Source organism: Phoxinus phoxinus, assembly GCF_949152265.1.
Source record: "Phoxinus phoxinus genome assembly, chromosome: 4".
Classification (NCBI taxonomy): domain Eukaryota; kingdom Metazoa; phylum Chordata; class Actinopteri; order Cypriniformes; family Leuciscidae; genus Phoxinus; species Phoxinus phoxinus.
Genome location: NC_136879.1, coordinates 12,108,736 through 12,123,507, shown reverse-complemented (window position 1 = coordinate 12,123,507; position 14,772 = coordinate 12,108,736). Strand labels below are relative to the sequence as shown.

The window sequence follows — 14,772 nt, the reverse complement described above, 5'->3', positions numbered from 1 at the left end:
TAAATTCAGTTCAGTTCAATAACTGTGTAAAGATATTCAGTTCAGTTCAATAACTGTGTAAAGAGATTCAGTTCAGTTCAATAACTGTGTAAAGGTATTCAGTTCAGTTCAATAACTGTGTAAAGATAATCAGTTCAGTTCAATAACTGTGTAAAGATAATCAGTTCAGTTCAATAACTGTGTAAAGATAATCAGTTCAGTTCAATAACTGTGTAAAGATAATCAGTTCAGTTCAATAACTGTGTAAAGATAATCCGTTCAGTTCAATAACTGTGTAAAGAGATTCATTTCAGTTCAATAACTGTGTAAATAAATTCAGTTCAGTTCAATAACTGTGTAAAGATATTCAGTTCAGTTCAATAACTGTGTAAAGATATTCAGTTCAGTTCAATAACTGTGTAAAGATATTCAGTTCAGTTCAATAACTGTGTAAAGATATTCAGTTCAGTTCAATAACTGTGTAAAGATATTCAGTTCAGTTCAATAACTGTGTAAAGATAACCAGTTCAGTTCAATAACTGTGTAAAGATAACCAGTTCAGTTCAATAACTGTGTAAAGGTAACCAGTACAGATGGTACTCAACCAGAAAACGACTTTTATTCTGATAAAATTGCGGGTGTGTATTTGCTGCCTTTGACCGCTAAGAGGCGCTACAATCGCAGACTTTGAAAAGTGTCAGTTTATTCTCTCTATTGCGTAATCTGCCGCCGCGCCGCGGCTCATTGAGAGTGATTGAAGTGGTACTATCAGATCAATTCAAGTGAAACATGTAGTTAAATGAATTCATATAATCACAAGACTGAAATTAAATGTAATACATTTAATAAATAATTAAAACATTTAGAATAGAAATAGAATAGAAAAATATTAGGCTACATCAATGAGGCTTTGGAAGAGCGTGATCTTAACAGCGGTCCGACGATAGCTCAGTGGACAACGCAACAGCACGAGCTTCACGGAGCTTCAAGCGACCCGAGATCGAATCTCACTAGCTTTGGCTGACAGCGTTAAATGTTTTACCATTCTTGATGCTTAGATAGGTAACTGTTTATTGAAGTCAAGAGTTTTGTTTAATTATCAATGGCACATTACAACATAAATTTGCTACATTTAGTAGAGCCACTGCACAGACGAGAAAACTGATGAAGGAAGATTATCAGCCGATCGCGTCAGAAAATGAAAATGATGAAGCTTTAATCTGCTAAATTATTGTTTTGTGAATCATTCACGAAATTGAGATGACTGACATTGATACCCGCCATAGCAAAGGAAGACATTTTTAAAAACAGATCCTGGACATTTCAAGGTTTAAATAAAGTGTCGGAGGCAGTTTATTCATTTAAAACAGGGTTGCATCGAGTTTGAGTTTATTTTCTAAGTAAGAAACAGAATCTTATTATTGCGACATTTTAAATCTGTATTGCCAAAGAAATTGCAGCTAAATAAACAATTAAAACAGTAGGCTTGTCTACAAAACGAAAATAGTTCAAAGCAACATAAATTAAGATAATGCGTTTTTCTTTGCTTCTTTCTCGCGCTGAATCTCTTTTATTTTAGTTTATTTAGTCTCCCTGCACTTCGCGCGCTGAGTCTCTCTCGACCCATCATACAGCTGATAATACTGTATCGCTGTGTGTCATCCATACAAATCACGGAAAAAACTGTAACAAATGATTTAGCCTTTGTTGCTTCAAAGACACAGAATGACTTGTTGAAGTCACCGTACAATAAAACGAGGTGGATCGCGAATAAAAGCGCTCTGTATCTGCTGCTCACTTGCATTCGTTTAGTGGCGAGAACGCGTTTCACCGATAGTTAATGTTTAGATAATGCCAGATTATTGACAAACACACTGCTCAAACATGTTAAAATTCTTCAAAACTAGTTGAAACAAATGGATTGAACACTTCAACTGAAAGTGTGTGCGAAACCCTTTTAAATACAATACATAAAACTACAATATGTATAATTTAAGGGCCTACATTTGGACACATCGAGAGATTTATCTTTAAAAGTATGTTGCCTTTGCCTGGTCATCAGGCTCGCTCTGCAAATGAAAGACGGGACATTTAACACCTCCTGAACCCCCAACCCCCCACAGGCGATCTGAGTTTGAGACAGACTTAAAACAAAGAGAAGTCGCAATTCACACATAATTCTAGACATAGCATTAGGCTAGTAAAGTGTTGATAATGAAATAATTTAATTATTTAGGCTACATGTAGGCTAGTAGGCTAATATTTCTGTCATAAAAGTGTATTACTAAACATTTAATTATTTCAATAATTGAAGAAATAAAACGCTACCTCGGTTTGGGCCAGCTTTTTCCAAGCAAACCTAAATACAAACGCATGTTCATTTGTTCAAACGCATGCTCATTTGTTGTCATGAATACAATGTTCAACTCCTTGTTAAATTCCACGGGGATCTTTGGATCCTTACAACCAGGGTGCGCGATTTGTGAATTATTATTATTTTTTATATATAAATCTCGAACCACAGTGCTTCGTGCTGCTGCTAAACTAAATAACATTTATAGAATAATTATGAACTTAAATGAAACAATATAGCAACATTTCAACAAATAAATTATCTGATCTGTTTTTACAATTTAATTCAGGGCGATTTAGCCTCGACTACATTTAATTATAGCGAGATTTTCAACCTTGTCCGTTCATCATTGGGAAGCGCTCACATAATAGCTAGTTTGAGTAGATCCTCTGCACCTCTCGGTTTCATACGGATTACCTAATCAGATAACATTTATTAAATATTTAGACATTTAAAGGCTTTAGACATAGCCGATTTCTTATCGTGACTGAGCGGAGGCAAGTGGCTTTCGGTTCATTTTTGTGACGCGCAGTTCCCGGAGACAGAGACGACAGATTAACTTTTGTCGTTAGCCTAATATGAATAAAAGTTTACAGTTTTGAACGATGTAGGCTACTCTACTCTGATCTGTATGACTAAAAAACTACAGAGTAGCCTAAAGGGCCTAAGTTATTTTAGCTGTCTGTTATGAGAAAAATAAATCCAAATGAACGCGCCGCCACGTGTCTGCCGAATACTAATTCAACATGCCAGAATAAAACCCGACTTTAGAAAAATGGATAGCGCCACTCGGTGTCGTGTGCCAAAATACTTAATTATAAACTTCAATATTTCATTCAAAATAATCTCAAAACGCTTTGTGACATTTTGAAAGCCGTGCATGCATTAAGGCCACTGGAACCATGAACGTAACCGAAACTGGTTCTGATTTTATTGTTTGTCGTTTAAACGTGCCTGTTGCATATCTTTATTTTATATATTTTAAATGGTCTATTGGTGAAGTAATTTATAGCATTGGTTACTGTGGAGGGAGGGGGGATTAAAATAATTCAGCAGAAGCAGGGATGTTTAGACCAGAAGGAAATCCCCGTCCCCCCTGGCAAATTGCACCTTGCTTAAAACCATGTTTTTACAAACTCTTTATAGACTAGGAACCAAAAAAGGCTATCCTGTATAAAAAATTGTTTTGTTTGTTTGATTGTCTGCATTAATAATAGGCTATGACATGCATTAATCGGCTAATATAAAATGTACAATAGTCTATGTTTGTTCGGGATTCGAACCCGTGATATGTAAGTTCTACCACTCGGCCATGAATTTACTCACTGAGAAATGCCCGGTTTCTCCAGTGTGTGTTCTCCAGAAAAACGCTCTTCATTCGTCTCATTCCTCAATAGAATCGTAAAAAATAATCAGCTTCATTGCACCCAATTTATTTTTGTTTGTTATTTTTGTTATTATTATTATTATTATTATTATTTTTTATCACGCTGCTCCCAATGGGCAATAGGCTTATTTCGCCCACCGACGTCTAGGCGTAGGCTACAATATGAAATAAAGGCTATATTGTTCTCGTCTCTATTTTTAAATTATGATTCTATTTTTCTGTCCTAAACAATGTTCTATAGTAGCCTATTTCATCTGTTAATTGACATTAACCCCGCTTACATTTCAAAATAAGGCAATAGCTGCTGTTTTGCACAATGTCCCTCTGCGCCACCTGGCGGTCATTTCGTGAATGACTTTGAAATGCAACTGGATTATTTTTGCCGCGGTAGTTTTGCCGCGGTGCCTGGCGCGGCGGTAATAGGCATTCTGGTTGAGTACCATCTGTATGTTCAATAACTGTGTAAAGGGAATCAGTTCAGTTCAATAACTGTGTAAAGGTAATCAGTTATGTTCAATAACTGTGTAAAGATAATCAGTTCAGTTCAATAACTGTGTAAAGATAATCAGTTCAGTTCAATAACTGTGGTAATAAAAAAGGTAATCAGTTATGGAAGGAGTTAAACTCTACAGAGCTCTACAGAAGACAACACTGTCATTATATTGACCTTGAGTCAGTTCAATATCGATTCAATTCAGTTTTAATGTCAGTGTCGATATTGTAAAAATTGTCAGTTGTGAAACGAACCCAAATCTCATCCAATACTGTCAGTGCAGTCAGTCATATGAATGAATACATACATCAAACATGCATGTAAACATCCGCGTTTTGGCTCGCTTACACTGTCAGCGGTTTTATATTTGTATATATCAGCAAGTAGACAGAAGTATACTATAGTCATTCAGTGTAGTGAAAGCTGTTCGTGTGCACAGTAGTGAGAGACTGATTCTGTACATCAGCCAGGCCAATACAGTTGTAGAGATGACGTATTTTTGTAGGTCGAAACCCAGAAAGATTTTAGTGCTTCTGGCTCCATTAATGGGTTTTTAGTTAAATGCCTGAAATAAGATCCGTGGTGAACACAAGCTCAAGATATTTTCATGTCTCATTCTACAGCATAAAATACATATGTAATACCCTTGTTGCCTTTAAAAGCTTTTACTTGTCTTGAAAAAGGTGGTTGCTCACGAGTGGCTGAGAGGAATAGAGGTTGTCGGGGACATTTAAACTTCTTCAGCCGAACAGTAAATCTACTCACTCGTCCGCTTTCACATCCTCGTTGTGTTTATAACCGAGCTCTCGCTAATTATTATATATATATATTTTTTTAAACAGACTGAAAGAGTTGTCGGAAGATTAATCGCATCCAAAATAAAAGTTTGTGTTTAAATAATATATGTGTGTGTATTGTGTATAATTATTTTGTATATATAAATACACACACACGCATGTATATATTTAAGAAAAATGTGTTATTTATATATAAAATATTTATATTTATATATAATATAAATTATGTATAAATATATGCGAATAGTTCTTAAATATATACATGCATATGTGTGTATTTATATATACAAAATAATTATACACAGTACACACACATATATTATTTCAACACAAACTTTTATTTTGGATGCGATTAACTTTTGATAATTGTATAGGCTTCAAAATTCTTACAAGTTTTCTACAAGATTGGAAAAGTCAATGCAAAAAAACCCTATTGGGTTTTTATCAAGAGAACCAGGGTTATGATAGCTTCCGGGCTATACATCATCCTCACCACCACACTCTTAAAAAGACTAGATTAGAGATTATAGGCATCATAAATCGCCCTGCCCGCTCGCCTGAGTAACATGAGTTACAGCTTTGGTTTAAAAATGTGTTCAAAGTGCTTCAGTGTAAAATTCACTTTTTAAGTTTTCAACATCATTTTGAATGTTAAGTAAATATATATTTTTTTAGATAAATGCACTTTCACTTTCACTGGAAAGGATTTGCATGCAGGTATGATGTTCATTTTATTCATCAGAAGTATATAACTTTTTATATTTTTTTGGAATTAGGTCAAATATCAGAAAAGAAAAAACTGGGTTGCTTCTCAATGACGATGGGAATGGTGTGTGTCCAATGGTCAAACCAGTTGAGAACCACTGTAATAGATCTTTATTAACAAGAATGAAAATGTAAACACACAAAACCAAAAGGCCAGACTTCAGGCAACAGGGATGGAAAACAAAAGACCCATGGTAGGGCAAAACTAGAACAGAAATATACAGTATCTAGAGCAAAACTGGGAGACGGACACAGACATGTTACTCTCCAGACGCACCGTCCGACAAGATCTCAAGCATCATCACAAAAGATAAGCATAAGTTCTCCTCTATTCAACGTTGTGTGATTGTGTTGTAACCTCTACTTGTGTTGTAATCTCAGTGTTTATTAAATTTTCTTATTATTGATCATTCTGCATCACACATCTCTCTCGTTGGATTTAAACTTGTAGTTTAGATCTTAAGAGATTACAACACAATCACAACGTTAACGAGAGACAATGAATAGAGGATAACTATATTTTGTAAGTCTTTTTTAAAAACGGTAACATAAACCTCGAGTACCTGTGTAAGAAATGAGTCGTGCAACCCTAACACTGGATCATGTAGGTCTGCGCTGTTAGAAACATAGGTTAGGAGTGAGTTCCACTACCTTTACATTTGTTATATTTTAGTGCATAGGCTTATTACGGCATTCTTCATGCTTAAGACTTTTTAATTCATTCACATTGCTTTGATAGTCAGTATATCTGGCAGCTGTTTTGATCAGTTGACTGACGACTAATGTATTATTACTATATATTTACATTTTAATCTAAAAAATATCAAAACTATACATATTTTTTCAGTTATAATTTTGTCATTTTTCACCTTTTCTGTTACAAAGCAAACAATCAGCTACCATGAATGTATACATGCAGTTCTGTGGCTAAAATGAACATAGCTTTTTCTAGCTGTCTGTTTAAAAGAGAAAAAAAGGAAAAAAAGAATGAAATGAATGAAGGCATAAGTGACTCCAGATGCAGAGCTGGTTTTCTCCTTCAGCTGACCTACATGGAAAATCACTGCACAAGTTCACATGTATTCCTGCTCAGTTGATGGAGAATGAGCCATATCAACTTAAACACGGTAAATGAAACACAGCATACGTCTCTTTCATTGCCTCACTCTCTCATGACCACAGATCTCAGATCTGTCTCTGAGTCACGACAGAACATAAGCACAGCTGGTGCTTGGCTTTTCCCAAAGATCCCAGCATTTTTCTGGAGATCCATTTCCCATGGGTGTGTCTTTCTTCCTCCCACCATTGCAGAGTACTTGTCACGTGCCTTACAGGACACACACACACACACACACACACACTCACACACTCACACACACACACACACACACACACACACACACACACACACACACTCACACACACTCTCTCACACTCACACTCTCTCTCTCACACACACACACACACACACACACACACACACACACACACACACACACACTCTCTCTCTCTCTCTCTCTCTCTCTCTCTCTCTCTCTCTCTCTCTCTCTCTCTCTCTCTCTTCTAAACCGCACAAACACAACGAGATCTTCTAGATGAACAGATACATGAAAAGCATACAATATGGAAAGCACTAGATTATTCTGTTCCTGCATGTGGGATTCAATTACAGAAAACTAGTTAACACTGCAGAGTGTTTCTAATATAATGGCTGAGGGAGCGATGGCGATCTTTCTCTGTCTTGACCACTGTAATCAAGTATTTTTTACTTTTTTGGAAAGTTATAGAAACACTATGGATTTATTTGTTCTATTGGAGCAAATGGGAACACAAATTATATTTGTTTTCAGTTCACGTTTACCCAACTATGAGAACCCAGAAGAAATGTTAAAATGTCTTATAATTTGATAGATTGAACGAAGGACCTTCGCCTGGACCCGATGTCTACACAGTGCTGAAGTGCCAACTAGTCAACTAGTCTATGGAGGATCCCTTTACCACTCTACAGATAAAGCATTGTGGAAAATTCGCGTATCTACCCCGTAGTGATGAAATAAAATAAAATTCTGTATCAAATTTATAGGGCAGGACTAGTAGTTTGTTTAGGCTTGGTTTGTAGAGAATTACAAACCTGCGCACATATATTCAAACACACATAACTATAGAATTAATTCTTGATGCGCACGTGAGCGCCATCAGTGTTTCTCACAGGTTCACGTTTAAAGTCTGTGTAGAGAGAACGGTGTCGTCTTAGCGGCCCCTAATTTAATAACAAATTATCCTTTCGACGGAAGTGAATCAATCAAAACTAACTTTAGCTGGAAAGTAACATTATTCAAGAACCGCTATAAAGCCAAAACAATCTGTCTACATTGTTAAAAGCACTATATAAATGAAGATGATTTGACTTGACTTGACGTGAATAAATCACAATGCGAATGCATGAGTTTTATCACTGAGGTGCCATGCAAATTTATTTTTTACAGATATCCACATGAGAAACCATTACCGTCTGAATAGGGATTTTGTCAACACTACATAGTAGTACATGTAAATGTTAAACTAAATTAGATTAAAATCAAAGAGTGTCATTTACCAGACTGTTCTGCAGTCTATCAGAAGCAGCATTATATAAACATTTTTGTATGTGGTGCTGAGCATGTGACATCTGTTAATAATCAAAATCTGCAGTTCTGAAATATTTGTAGAACTCTGGAACCAGTTTTCTCTCGGGCCACATCCACTCTGCAGCTACACTCGGTTCTCCGTTCACCTTTTACAGTGAAAACACACACCGTTCAGTCATTTACGGGCGAGACAACCGCATTCTACAACTCGATCAACTCCTGAAAGATGCAGGTAGGTACAAGCCAATTATAAAAAGAAAAAAATCCAAGTGCTTTAAATTGAGACCATTGATTGATTGATCTAATTATGAGCCAAACACAAACAAGCCCAAAAACAAGCCTATAATCAGTGGCCAAACTTAAAGAGAGTGCTCTACAAATAAGCCGACAGTGTCGACAGTGATTGTGTTTAAATTGCAGACTATCTCTTTGGCCACTGTAATATTACTTGGTCAAAAATAGTGGATACCGAACCCTCCAGATGCCAGAATGTTGCTATGGTTACCACTGTGTCAATTTTGGGAGTGAGTCGTGTTCCCTGCACAAACAAAACGATCATAGAGGATTCACTCCCGCATTTAAATGCGCTTGTCACTCCTGAAACGTTAAGCAGCCTTAAACTGCTCTTATCAAAATAAGGAAAGAAGCTCTGGTTACCATGATGATAACGGTGTGAGGTTTGCTTGTGACCATCCCCTCTTCGAGTGGTGTGATTTCCAAGAAAAGTTGTTCCTGCTGGCATGAAAAGATGTGTGAATGGTTTCTTCTCATAACGGAGTGCAACGTCTGTAGTAGACTGGTGGTACAGCCCATGCCTGGACATCCAAAACCAGCCAGGAGCTTCAGGAGACTCCAACCAGAAGCTCAATCACATGAAGGACTATTCCCACAGCAAAAACACCAGGTCTCTTTTCTCTCTCTCTCAAGATTCCTTGAAGTCTTGTGAAACTGGTTCACAACTAGGCCTAATCTGGGGTCATCAAAATGAAAATCAGAATTATATTAAAATAAAGTATCAAGACCATGTTGAGTAAGTCCTCCAAGTCTGCGCCCCTCGTCCTCTCCTAATGCCATTGTGTCCTCTGGAGTATCTGTCTGCCTCTGCAGATCCACTAACATCCTGTGAGTGTCTTCCTAAACCGCACACTCCCTCTCTCTCTCCTTCTGGAGAAGTGGAGACCGGGAAACACTGACAACATTGTCTCACACAGATCAGCTGCAGCTGTGCACAGCTGGACGCACCAATCAGCTCCCGCCCTCCACATCAGCTGACCAGGAAGAACAGCCAGAATCCCGCACTCCCACAGTCAGACACACACAGTTTCTTTACCTCTGGTTTTCTTACATTCGGTTCTTTTCGCATAGCAGACTTGTGATTTGTGAGAAAGGTTTAGGTTTATCTCGAAAAGTGTGAAATAATAAAATCAAAGTTGAGTTCTGTTTAGCTGTGAAATTGAGTCTGATTAGATTGATGTGAACTATCAAACCGCTACAAGCAATAATATCAGGCTCAGATATCAAGCACTAAAGATCCCTTTACATGAAATCATTGATGGTTCCTCAAGCTTTTCTGTGAGGGAATTCCAAACGTTTGCATTGACTATTGCAGCACGGTTTAAATGAGCCAACATTCACTGCACAGAGGTCTATTATTGTGGTGAGTTTCATATTTATATGCACCAACAGCTTGTGGTTGTGGTTGGTTGCTTTACATGCCTGTCACGCAGAATCTCTCGGATGATGTGGACAGCTCTGCACAAATAGCTGCTAATGTGTTTGTACTCTTTCTTACTCAGTACTTTATGTACACTGTCTGGTGAAATAAGAGCTCCACTATTAGAGATCAGCTCTAACGCCCCCCCGAGCTCTGTTAAAAATAAACCTGCCACCCGGACCTATGATTTTCTCAGATTTAGACATCCGCAACCGACCCACACTCCATCCTCACATTACAATAGACGTGTGATGGTATCAAATTTTCATGTTGCGATAATTGCTGCAGCTTTTATCACGGTGGTATACGGTATTATTACGATTTTTTTTGTCATACTATAACAGGTTTAATAACTTTTTGTGTAACTAAAAGAGCTGAACATTTAAATACAATAAAGCAATACACAAACATTTATAAAAAACAGATGTTTCAAACAGATTAAAGTGCTAAAGAATGATAAAGAACAAGATCGGCCGGAGGGACTGCGGTTACACACACCGAGTGCCAAAAAGACTGAGCGGTAGCATTGGTTTTGAACGGCGCAAAAAAACACACAAAACAATGTAAAGAAAGATTTTGACAAGAAAGGATATTTGAGGAATATTTGTACAAACTGCTGAAATCTACAGACCAGAGAAACAAATGGAGCGCTGCAATTCACAGAAACAACTGGACTTCAGGTGTATTTGCAGTTATCATTTTGTGTCAATATGTTGCATTTTGGGGTAAAATCATACCCTATATAGTATTGTTATATATTGTATTGACAATTCATCAATTAAATATGTATGAACTTATATTGTGCATAAGTGGATGTTTTTAAATAAACACTTTAAAAAAAACGATACAGGTTTTAGAGCTGGACGATATGATCATGATTCCTGGCTGCATGTCAATATCCATGATCACTGGATCTTTGGTAAGTTGTAAGGAACAATATATCGAGTCCAACCTTTAGTTTAAACTGATTATCGTGTGTTTTACTCGCGTTTCCGCAGTTTCACGCAGCAGCTCTTTAGCCGTTGAGTGTGTTTTTGTGTTCCGGTGGGAAAGTGACTTCAATGCATATGGTCTCATTAGTTAACGTTAGTTAATGCATTAACACGTTAACAATGACCAATAGCTACATTTGATACAGTTATTTGTTTATGTTATTATTCTTTGTTAAAGTTAGTTAAAAAATACTCTAGAATAAGTTAGTAACTTATTTTTTAGTAACTAAAAAATAAGTTAGTTCATGTTAGCTCAGATCCATTAAATAATACAGTTACAACCTTGTGTTATTAAATGTTGAAATGAAATTAACTAAGATTAATAAATAATTTAGAAGTATTTTTCATTGTGATGTTTTTGTTAACTAATGAATTAACTAATGATAAATAATGGAGCCGTAAAGTGAACTGAACAATAAAGAATCAGAACATATTCAATCAATATCTTTTGTAGTCCAGGTTGTAGTCCAGATTAAAATATAAAAATGTTTAAGTTAAAACATAAACTTGTCCGCGGAGGCTTCCATGTCGTTCCGCCTCTTGAAAAACTATAATAGCGGAGAGTGACAAAAAGCACTTGTCTACCTCAACGCGTTTCCACAACGCGTTTTCCTCCAGTAAATGTGCGTTTCATTCAGCGCATCTCCCCGATAGCACACGTACATCACGGAGACGTCTATTTGATGTGCGTGTTTACATCTGTAAGATGTATTTTTTAGAGTGTTTCCTCATCTGCATTACGTCTTTAAGATGTTTGTGATTTACATTTACATTTACATTTATTCATTTAGCTGACGCTTTTATCCAAAGCGACTTACAATTGCTATATATCAGAGGTCGCACGCCTCTGGAGCAACTAGGGGTTAAGTGTCTTGCTCAGGGACACATTGGTGTCTCACAGTGGATTCGAACCCGGGTCTCTCACACCAAAGGCATGTGTCTTATCCATTGCGCCATCACCACCCGGATTTAGATTTAGAATGTTTGTAAAACTCTGAATGTATCAGATGTTAGTAAACAGCAGAAGCTTTCCAGATGAAGTGATCTTTAACAGACCATCTTGCAGACGTACAGTACGTGTGCTAGTTCACTCGTTCCGCATGTGCTTCTCATGCGTGTTGGGCATTTTAAACAGTTGATTGGTAAAGTATTCTTAAAATGTACTCTTAAAACCTGAATAATTCATTATAAATAAATAATCACGCTATTTTGAAGTGTCCACGATAGCAATATCGTGCATGTCTACAGTACAATTATTCAAATTCTCATTTGAACTGGTTCAAATTCTCAGTATTAAGCTTAATGATGGTAGCATGTTACAATAAAGTCGGCTACTTTTAAATTAATTTAAAGTAAAAGTTCTTCTTTGGCAAAATTACATTTCCTTTAAGCACAGGCTTTACTCCCTTCAAACTTAGGGGCCGTTTACACGTTAATTTACAAGACAGCAAAACAGCATTTTGGGGGCCTGAAAACGCAAACTTAGGAAAGTGGCTTTCAGGCCCTGTTTACACGAGAACACTTGCGGGTGAAAACATACAAATATTTTATTGTTTTTGGGGCTTAAAAACTCAAAAAAGTGAAACCACCCTCCAGAGTGGAAATCTTAAAAACACTCCACCATCCCGTTCCCGTCTAAAGGGTAAAAACTGTAAAAACGCAAAAGTCTGCTAGACAGTGAAGGCGTCGCGTACGCGTTTACGTCACAGGCATGCGCCAGTACAGGAAAATAACAAAACATTATCAAACTAAAATATAGCATTAATTTCCTCTACAAATATAAATGAATAATTCTGTCATTTTTGAGCGACACGCGAAGAGCACCGAGGGTTAAAGCAGCAGCTTTACCGTATTAAACATGACAAACTGTGTCAACATCTCTTTCACTTTCAGTGCTTCACATCGCCACCTAGCCGCCTGGAGTACACACTACATCCAATTTCACACACTTTTGCGTCACCATATGCATGACCCCCCCCCCCCCCCCCAATAACGCTTGTTTAAACGCAGAATAAAAAGTGATAACACAACGCCACTTTTGCGTTTCCGTGCACGCAAAGTGCAAGTTTTTGAAAATGCTACCGATATCGTCTTCATGTAAACTACAAAAATGTGACACTTACATATAATTTGAGGGGGTAAAGTTTAATGCGTATATTGGCGTGCTGTCCAGAGGGAGGGCTCCGAGCTCGGAGTACTTCCCCCCTATGTAAGTGCTTAGGACTAGAAGCGTGGAGAAGGGGTGGTGGAGGGATGCTACAAAACTGTCAATGGGATGAGGTGAGACTGCGGAGTGTGTATACACCTCTTACCATTGACTGCTGAGTGCTCTCCACATGCGTTAATTTATCTGAACGTGCTTCTCCCGAACTATGTTAATAAAACATAATTTTGTGAAAACGGTGATGTCGTGTGCATGCGTGTTAGGTGTTCAGTCTATAGGTGCGCAGTGGTTTTTTACAAAGTGACATCGCCAACTACTGGCAGAATACCGTGTTTTTAGTTGTTTTCGCGGATCCGTGTGAACAAAGATCGTTTTGACAATGTTGTCGTCTATACGCAAAAAAAAAAATACAAAGGAAAAACGTTTCTGTTTTTAGCACATCACTGTCGTGTTAACCTAGCCTACCCTAAATTGTAATGTCACTTTTTCTGTCGCTTCAACTTCCCGAATACACACAATGGGTCAAATACGCTCAGCCTAAGCAGAGGCTGGATATACTCTTCATTAGTTTGGCATTTACATGCAGCGCTTCACAGCCGCTACATCACATACACAGCACTTGATCCATCCTTTTGTATTATTTCCTTCCATTTGTTTTATTTTTAATTCTCCTTTCTGAGATTTCTTTCGGATCTGTTTTCCTCCATTGCTGCTGAAACAAGTCGACTCCGCAACTGTGTAGTTTAATGAGAGTCTGAACATTAGTGCCTGATGACAAATTAAGCTTTAAACACATTCAAATTGCTACCGTTATGTTGTAAAATACAGAATAATGTCTGTTAAGCTTGTGTATATTTTTCCTTTGTCAAGTCACCTTTATTTATATAGCGCTTTTTACAATACAGATTGTTTCAAAGCAGCTTTACAGAGATAACAGGAGAATAATGCAACCAAGTTTGTAGTTTTGCAGGCAGATCAATAATATTGTTGAATATTAAATGTCCCCAACTAAGCAAGCCAATATAAGCCTATGTGTTTTAGATAGATGTATTTATATGTCAAAGAGTGTGTGTGTGTGTGTGTGTGTGTGTGTGTGTGTGTGTGTGTGTGTATATATATATATATATATATATATATATATATATATATATATATATATATATATAATGATAATGACCACTAGGAGGTGCTCTAGACAAAATTTTTCCTTGATTTGTTTTCCCTGAAGGGTTTCCGTTGTTGTTGAAAACGAAAGTAAGGGTAAGTTTACACAACAAAGATGTACTAAAAACAGAAAGGGTGTGTGTGTTTTAGTGTGTGTGTGTTTTTGCGCACAGACAACAACATTGTCCAAACAAAACACCTTTATACATTACAAGTGTAAAAGTACTGATATGATTTATCTTTGTTTTATTTTTGCACAAAAATACAAAAATCACAAAAAAAACCCAGTTGATTTAACAGTGTTTAGACTATTGACCCACTGTACGTGTCGAAATAT

The 14,772-nt window shown here is 37.0% G+C and overlaps 1 protein-coding gene across 2 annotated transcripts in view; it reads right to left on the bottom strand.

The window, feature by feature from the left end:
- dock10 (dedicator of cytokinesis 10) overlaps nucleotides 1–14,772 on the bottom strand; it is a 179,092-nt gene that overhangs the window by 123,946 nt on the left and 40,374 nt on the right. The window lies entirely within an intron of this gene.